An 8,138-nucleotide genomic window follows, 5' to 3' on the forward strand; every position below is an offset into this window, starting at 1 on the left:
GCTGGAGTGTCCTCTCCAGTGAAGCTGAAGCTACAGAGCCTGGGCAGGGTGATATGGAGGGTCTGCTGTTGCCCATGCAGCAGACCCCCCCTCTCTTCGCAGCTGAAGGATCCAAGGGAAAGACGGAGTCAATACAGCTTGGCTTCAGGTGCGCCGCAGGAGTTGCCGGTGTTGACTACAATGTCAAACCGCCTTAGGGACTCCGGCTCCGGATTTTCTGTCGGGGTTTACTCCCTTAGCCTTTCCCCTGAAGAGGTATGCCGCAAGGCAGCGGAGGTTTTTTGGAGTCAGAGTTTTCCTTCTCTGATGTGCCCTGACTGGAAGATCGAACCAGCGACACTTAGCTCGCAGGCCGACGCTCAATCCACTGAGCCAAACCAGCCAGGGTTTCGGGCACAATCACTTATTAACATTTATGGAGTTTCCTAAAACTCAGAGCTGACCGTAGACAAAATACTGCTCTATCTCCTCAGCCCAGGAGAACAATTTGTCAGCCTCTGAACTTGACATTCTAGGTCAAGAGTCAGGAAAAAAGAATGTTGTAAGAGGATGCCTAGCAAATATTTTAGGTTTTGCAAGCTGTATTGTCTCTGTTGCAACCATGCAATTCCGTTTGCAGGGCAAACACAGCCAAGGACAATCTGAAAATAAATTAATGGGGCTGTGTTTCAACAAAAATTTATTTGCAAAAGCAGGCAGCCCCCTGGTTAGTGTTCTCACCTCTGTTTGAAGTTATTCTTTTTTAAAAAAAGGTTTTATTTATTATTTTTAGAGAGAAGGGAAGGGAGGGAGAAAGAGAAGGAGAGAAACATCAATGTGCGGTTGCTTCTCACGCGCCCCCAACTGGGGACCTGGCCCACAACCCAGGCATGTGCCCTGATGGGGAATTGAACCGGCGACCCTTTGGTTCACAGGCCGGCACTCAATCCACTGAGCCACACCAGCCAGGGCTGTTTGAAGTTATTTCTAATCCCACCCAGTCCACTTCTGCATCACGATGACCTAAGCCATCACTGCCTCAAGCTTTCTCTCAGGACCTTGTTCTGATGCGCTCCTCGCTGTCTTTGAGCATCCATGTCGCCCTCCAGGAACATCCACAGCCTTGCCACCATCTGGCTACACCCTCTTCTCCTTCAAAATGAGCTCAAACATGTGTGTCTGGGTTGAGAGGATACAGGGAAACAGGATCTTGTAATCTTCCTCCTGAAAAACCTGGTATTTTTTAATTATTTTTTTTTTATCTTCACTGAATGACATTTTTTATTGTTTTTAGGGAGAAAAGAAGGGAGGGGGGGGAAGAGAGAGAGAGAGGCATAGATTGGTTGCCTCGTCTTACACACCCCAACCAGGGATCAAACCAAATCCTGGGCATGTGCCCTGACTGGGAACCAAACCCACAGTCCTTCAGTCTACAGGGCGACGCTCCAGCCAACTGAGCCATACCGACCAAGGCAAAAAACCTAATATTTGAATTTTTAAAAATCTACTTATGAAAAAACAGTCCAAATGTTTCCTGCTGCACCAAAACCATAAGTTCATAAAGCGACCCCTAAGGACAAGTGCAGTATATTTAAAAGAAAATGCTTGGTGCCTGAACCCCACGGCCCTACCTTCAGAAGGAACAGCTGAGTCGGACTTCTGCTCATGGTTAGGTCAGGCACGGTGATATATGGATCAACCTGTCCGTCGAAACATTAAAAATTGAGAGTTAGACTTGCAGTCCAGAGAGGAAGGCATCACCCTTGTTCCTTGCTCCTCCCTTACTCATAGCTATAAACCCTGGGAATCGTACCAGAGACCACCCAAAAATTCTGGAATGTGGTAAGAAGAAGGTAAATTGGTTTAGGACCCCAGGGTGGGAGGGACAATACAGAGTCAGGGCACCTCAGTCTCCGGACCCAACAGAGGACTGAGAGTAAGGCCCATAGTTTCCCAAATGCTGGCTGATAATCGGTAGGCTCACTCCTCTCAAGTGCCTCTGACAATATCAGGTGAGGCCAGCAGGAGGGATCCAGTGGAGCCGGGGAGGGCTGACTTTTCCCATCTGGCCCGAGACTATATCCCCTCCTGCCCAGGAGCCCAGGGCTGGGTGGAGAGAACTGGAGACAGGCTCCAGCATAGTGTCTGATATCCCTGACCTTTGTCAGCTGTGAAGGCTGGCCTCTCGCTTGCAGAGTTTTTGGTTTGGTGCCTGTTTGTTTCGGCGAGGCTGGCGTGAAGCAAGCTCCTTAAAGGAGACGTCCAGAGGGCGGAAAACAGAGAGCCTCAGCAAGAACGTCCTCCTGCCTGGGGCTCAGACAGCATCCGAGAGCGAACAGGAGAGGGGGGGGGGGCAGAGAGAGGAGCTCAGCCCCCCCCTCCTGACTGCGGGCCCCGCCCCTGGTTCCACTTACCTCGACACCTTTCCCTTCCTGGCCCCAATCGGGGACATAAGCCTCTGGCGTCAGGCCCCTCTGCAGGGTTGGGAGGTAGGCACCTGAGTTCACATTGGGACCGTTTCAGCACCGCGGACAGCGGCAGCACCCCCACCCCGCCTGAGTCTCCCCAGGGATCAGTGTCCCCCGGTGGCTCGAGCGCCCCTCCCCCACCCTGGGAAAGCCAATCACTTATCAGCCCCAGTGCAGAGTGAGCGGGGCCTGGGGAGGGGTCTGGTGACCTCCTGGGTCAGCGATGCTGGTCAGCGGTGTCCAGGACCTTCCAGGGTATGCCGCCATCCTCAGACGGGGCTCTGCACCCTGTGGGGGTGTTAACTATGAACTGGGTGCTGTGCTAACTCATCAGGTGGGAGCAACAAAGCCGGACTGAGAGCATCATTGGGGGAGAGCATTCATCAGTCAAAGTGGGGTCCTTACGACACTTTATAGCTGTGCCAATAAGGTTTTCTTTTGCTTTTGTGTCTGTCCCCTCAACCAGCAGAGTCGCTTCAAGTACGCTTTCCAGCGTCCCCGTCTGGGCTGATTTTGACGCTTACAGTCCGGGACAGGCTTTCCCTTTCTCTGGGTTTTCACACATTTCCGTCTGGAGCCTCCTGGCCTCTCATTAGGTGGTCTCCACCACCCCAGGGCTCCCACCCCAACACTTCCTGCAGTTACCAGCCCGGGCTGCCAAGTGGGGGTCATGACAGGGCTGAAAACAGAGACTTCATGGCCTCCCAACATCGCCCTGTCTGCGCCTCTCCTGGTTATCTCACCGGGTCCGGGGTGCCTGCATGGGGGCTGGCTTCCTCCTCTCCTGGGGCCTCTCCAGGAGCCACATCAGGGGACCAGGCCCCGCCCAGGTGACCCCTTACCTGAGTCCCCCAAACACCAGAATACAGCTCTCACTTTGCTCAGCCTCACAGCCAACATTCTGCTGGACATGGGCCTTACTCCTGTTCCTTTTCCGGCAGGGCTGGGGGCTTCCACAAAAGGGGGGATGAAAAATCTTGATTCCTTTGCCCCTTGGGGCATGGGGAAGGTCCTGGACAGAAGATCCAGAAAGAAAGAAAGGGCCAGACACAGGGACACCCCAGCCCCTCCCCACCCCTGGCCCAGCTCTGCACACTAGGGACGTGCTTTGCTGAGGTGGCCCCGACTTACACAGAAAAGCGAACTCTTCCTCATCTCTCATTTCTGGTCTTCCAAACTAGTCCCTCTGGTTGGGAGTGAGGAGCTACAGGGAGATGAAAAGCAGATATATGTGATTCTCTTTGCCCAAATTAAAGCAGAACTTTACGCAAGACTCTGCTGCGTGGGCATTTGCCTTGATGCAGATCTGCCAAGCCTGTCACTCAGCACGGACTTATCACCTGCCGTGTGGCTCCTCAGGGTGTGCAAAGCTAGGCCACAGGGCTGGGGACACAGGCACGCTCCTGCCTCCAAGGACTCACTTGCCATAGTGGAGTCTTCGATACACAGCAAAGGAAGCTCGTCTTCCCGGCGTTCTCCGCCCACCTCCAACCTGACCCCTGTAGAGAAGCCACGGGGGGCTCTAAAACCCAGCAGTATCATTTTTCTGCTTCTTCGGCTTAATTTTTCTCCAGTGGTCGCACTGAAAATAGACAACGTCCTTTAAGATAATCCCCAGGGGTGTAACACTGTCCGTCTTATTTGTTTCTAATGCTCAGAACACGCCACAAACTGAACCGCCAACACTTACACGGAGATGCACACAAATTTGTTCATCTTGTCTATTAAAAAAGTTTCTTTTAGCCCTAGCCACTGTGGCTCAGTTGGTTGGAGCATTGCCCTATAAATTGAAAGTTCTCAGGTTCGAGTCCCAGTCAGGGCGCACCCCCAGGTTGCGGGTTTGATCCCTGATCGGGACATGTATAAGAAGGCAGCCAATTGATGTTTCTTTCACACCTCTCTCTCTCTCTCTCTCTCTCTCTCTCTCTCTCTCTCTCTCTCTCTCTCTCTCTCTCATCAATGAAAAACATGCTCTCAGGTGAGGATAAAAAAATTTATTAAAGGTAACGGCATGTCTCTCATATAGATACAAAATAAACACGTGTTAAAGACTTTCATTGTGGTTCAAAACACAAAATATTAGATCTACCCTCATAACAAATTTTAAGAGCCCAGTATTACCAACTACAGGCACTGTGCTGGGCAGCAGGCCCCTAGCACTCTCTCCTCTCATGTAACTGAAACTTCATACCCGGTCGACAGCAGCTCCCCACTTTAACTCATGAGTGAGGTAACCAGGCGGAATGAAAGGAGCGCAGATTTGTAGGGAGTAAATGAAAGTTGACGTGAACGTGTGAATGCAGGTGGAACTGGCCCATGGGAGGGATCCAGGTGACCCCCAGCAGGCAGAGGCCTGTGCATGTCTGTGGACGTGAACTATTTGTGTGGTCACCAGTGATCCATAAACTATAGCAACGCAAGACAGTTCTAAGGCAATAAAATGCCAGTCAGCCCTGGCTGGTGTGGGTCAGTGGGTTGAGCACTGGCCTGCGAACCAAAAGGTCGCTGGTTCGATTCCCAGTCAGGGCACCTGCCTGGGTTTTGGACCAGGTCCCCAGTAGGGAGCGTGTGAGAGGCAAATACACATTGATGTTTCTTTCCCAATCTTCCTCCCTTTTCCTCTCTTTAAAAATAAATAAATAAAAATCTTTTTAAAAAAAAGAATGCACACTTTCCATCACAGACAGCCAATAATCTCATACTTGTCTACTCTAAATTTCCTTACAATTATGAGAGCAAATGTTTATTGATCACCTCATATCTGCCAAGCATGTTTCTAAGCATGTGGATTCAGCAGTAAGAACTACAAGACACTTACATTTTAATGACAGAAAAGACACACAAAGAATAATTCAGTAGATTATATGTTATATTGATTGGAGATAAGGAGTCTGGAGAAAAACAAAGCAGGAAAGGCATATAGAAAATATGGAATGGATTATATTCTTCATTGTGTTGTGTGTGGATATAGTTATTAAGAAACCGACCTTTGAGTATGCACACATATACACGGTGCTTCACAGACACACGCACCATTCAGATATGCACATGCATACACACAGGGATCACAGACACACATATACACACATACATACACATGTACAGAGACCCCACACATTCATAAACACACACACCTGAAAACACACACACACAGACACCTCAGACATACACACAGAAAAGACATGCACATGCCAGATACATGCATACACACACCTCAGACACATATGTAGAGACCATATAACACATCTACATGCACACAAATATACATGAACACATACATACTTCAAATACACAAACACCTGGCATAGAGACCAAATACACACACACAGAGACTCAGACACACACACACAGACACTCAAATCAGGTGTGAACACAAACACCCACAGACACACACACATACACACATACACAACTCAGGTGTGCACACAAGCACCCATGGACATACACACAGACATACCTGACACACACCTAGACTCAGACACACACACATACAGATGCACACACCACAAATATGCACACCTTGTGAAGGACACAAACAGGTACACACAACAGGCAGCAGCCACCTGGGTCCTCGCATGGGGAGCGTGGCCCTGGGAAGTCTCAGGCTGGGTTCTCAGGCCCTGCTCTGTGAACGGGGCTGACCTTGCCTCCCATACACCCTGCTCACCTTTCACATCCGGGCTCACCTGCCCCACCCTCCAGCCCCGCCCTCACTCCCCTTGGGGCTCCCCCAGCCCTGCACTCCCCACTGCATCAGCCCTGACCAGCCAGGCTGGGACTGTGGCTCTGACCCCCACTCCTCCAGTCCCGCAGGGTCTGCCTCACCTCAGCCCAGCGCAGCCCCCAGAACACCCCGCTCAGCAGATGGGAGGCAGGTGCCCAGCGTCAGGTGCACCGATGGGCTCATCCAGCCGAGGGAGCAGCCTGAGCAGAGGCCGTGGGGCTTGTCCTGTCCTGGGAGAGCAGGAGAAGCGAGGCCAGGCTGGGGTGACAGCCCTGCAGAGCGCAGAGCCGGTGGCTGAGGAGCGTGGAGGTCTCGGCCAGTGAGCACATCCTTCCCCCCTTCCCCTCCTCCCATCCGCAGGTGGCCGCGACCCAAACACCAGCCACCGTGTGGGCTGTGTCCTCGGTGGGCCGGGCCGGGCGCTCTGCGCACTTGACTTGCATGAACCTGCCCGTCTCCTCGGCAGCCCCACGGGCGCGCGCGCTCGGGCTGTCATAGCCAAGGGCCGCCGCCAGGGGGCTCACACATCGGAAAGTCGTGTTCTCAGGACTCTGGAGGCTGGAAGCTCAGCATCGAGGTGCTGGTGGGACTGGTTCCTTCTGCGGCCTTTCTCCTTCCTCTGAAGACGGCCCTTCCCCTGCGGTCTCTTCTCTGTGGGCGCCTGCGTCCTCGTGTCTTCTTATAAGCACACCGGTCCCATCGGATCACGGCCCAACCTAACGACCTCATGCTACCTTCATCACCCTTAAAGACGCCGTCTCCTAAACCGGTCACATTTGGAAGCACTGGGCGTTAGGACATGAACATGTGAATTTTGGGGGTGACACCATTCAGTTCTCAACACCTTGTGAGCATTGGCACCCGACTAAGTCCAGGGTGGTTACGCCCCTTCCCGAGGCAGCACCGTGAGCTGGAGCCTGGGGCTGTCTGGCTGCAGAGCCCCCGCCCCTGACCCCACATCGCAGGGCTCCCACAAGGAAGCCGCAGGGCAGAGCCGGCCACCAGGAGCCATCAGGAGCTTTTCCCCAAGGGCTGGGCTCAGAATGACCCCTGAGGTGTGGGCAGGGCCAGGCACCTGAGCTTACAGAGGATTCTCCCACAGACGAGGGCTGAGAATCATGATGCCTCCCTGTGACAGATGAGGAAACTGAGGCTTGGAGGGCAGAAGAGCCAGGCCCACCTGACTCCAAAGCTGGACCTCCTCCAATGTCTTGCTCTGAATCAACACCAGCGACGCCTGGGCCGGGGGGCTTCGAGCAGGCCAGAAAGCCCAGGACCCCCTGTGGGGTCACATGCTGGTGACCCCCTCGGACTCCTGGTCCTGTCTGCTCTGGCCATTCATACCTGGGAACTCACCGTCTCCTGCCCAGAGCAGCCAGGTTTCCTATAAGCTCCTGCCTGTGCTCGACCCTCACACCCTGGACCATCAGCAGCTTTAATGGCCTGGGCCCCTCTGCCTCCTCCAACGGCATTAGGGACATTCTCAGGGACAGGGACAAAGCCTGCCACAGTCTCCCCTTTGACGCCACACCCCTGAGGGAGTAGGTGCTCTGACTGGGCTGTGAGTTCATTCATTAGTTCATCCCCACCTGTCCACCTGGAGGACCTACGTCATATTTGCTGCCTTGCCGGTCCCCCAGCAGCCCCTCCTGAGTCCCACACTCGAGGGACTGATCCTCTGCACCATATAGAAGCTGTCACTGGCCAGGCAGTGCTTGCTTTCCTGTGCGGGCAGTAGTGCCCGAGGAACAAGAGAGGACAGGGAGCCAGAAGGGGGGGTCGGGTCCTCCTAAGCATGTGGGGCCCTCACCAGGACCCCATCTGGAAAGTGGAAGCACTTGTTCTCCAAGGGCCAGGCCAGCTCCACCACATGGCCGCCCACTTCCTCCTCCGTGATCATCATCTTCCTCAATTCACTCTGGCTTCCTGTTGGGCTTCCTCTCAGTCCTGTGACACCGAGGTCACCG

The sequence above is a fragment of the Furipterus horrens genome, unplaced genomic scaffold (assembly GCF_987537825.1).
Source record: "Furipterus horrens unplaced genomic scaffold, mFurHor1.1.pri manual_scaffold_13, whole genome shotgun sequence".
Lineage (NCBI taxonomy): Eukaryota > Metazoa > Chordata > Mammalia > Chiroptera > Furipteridae > Furipterus > Furipterus horrens.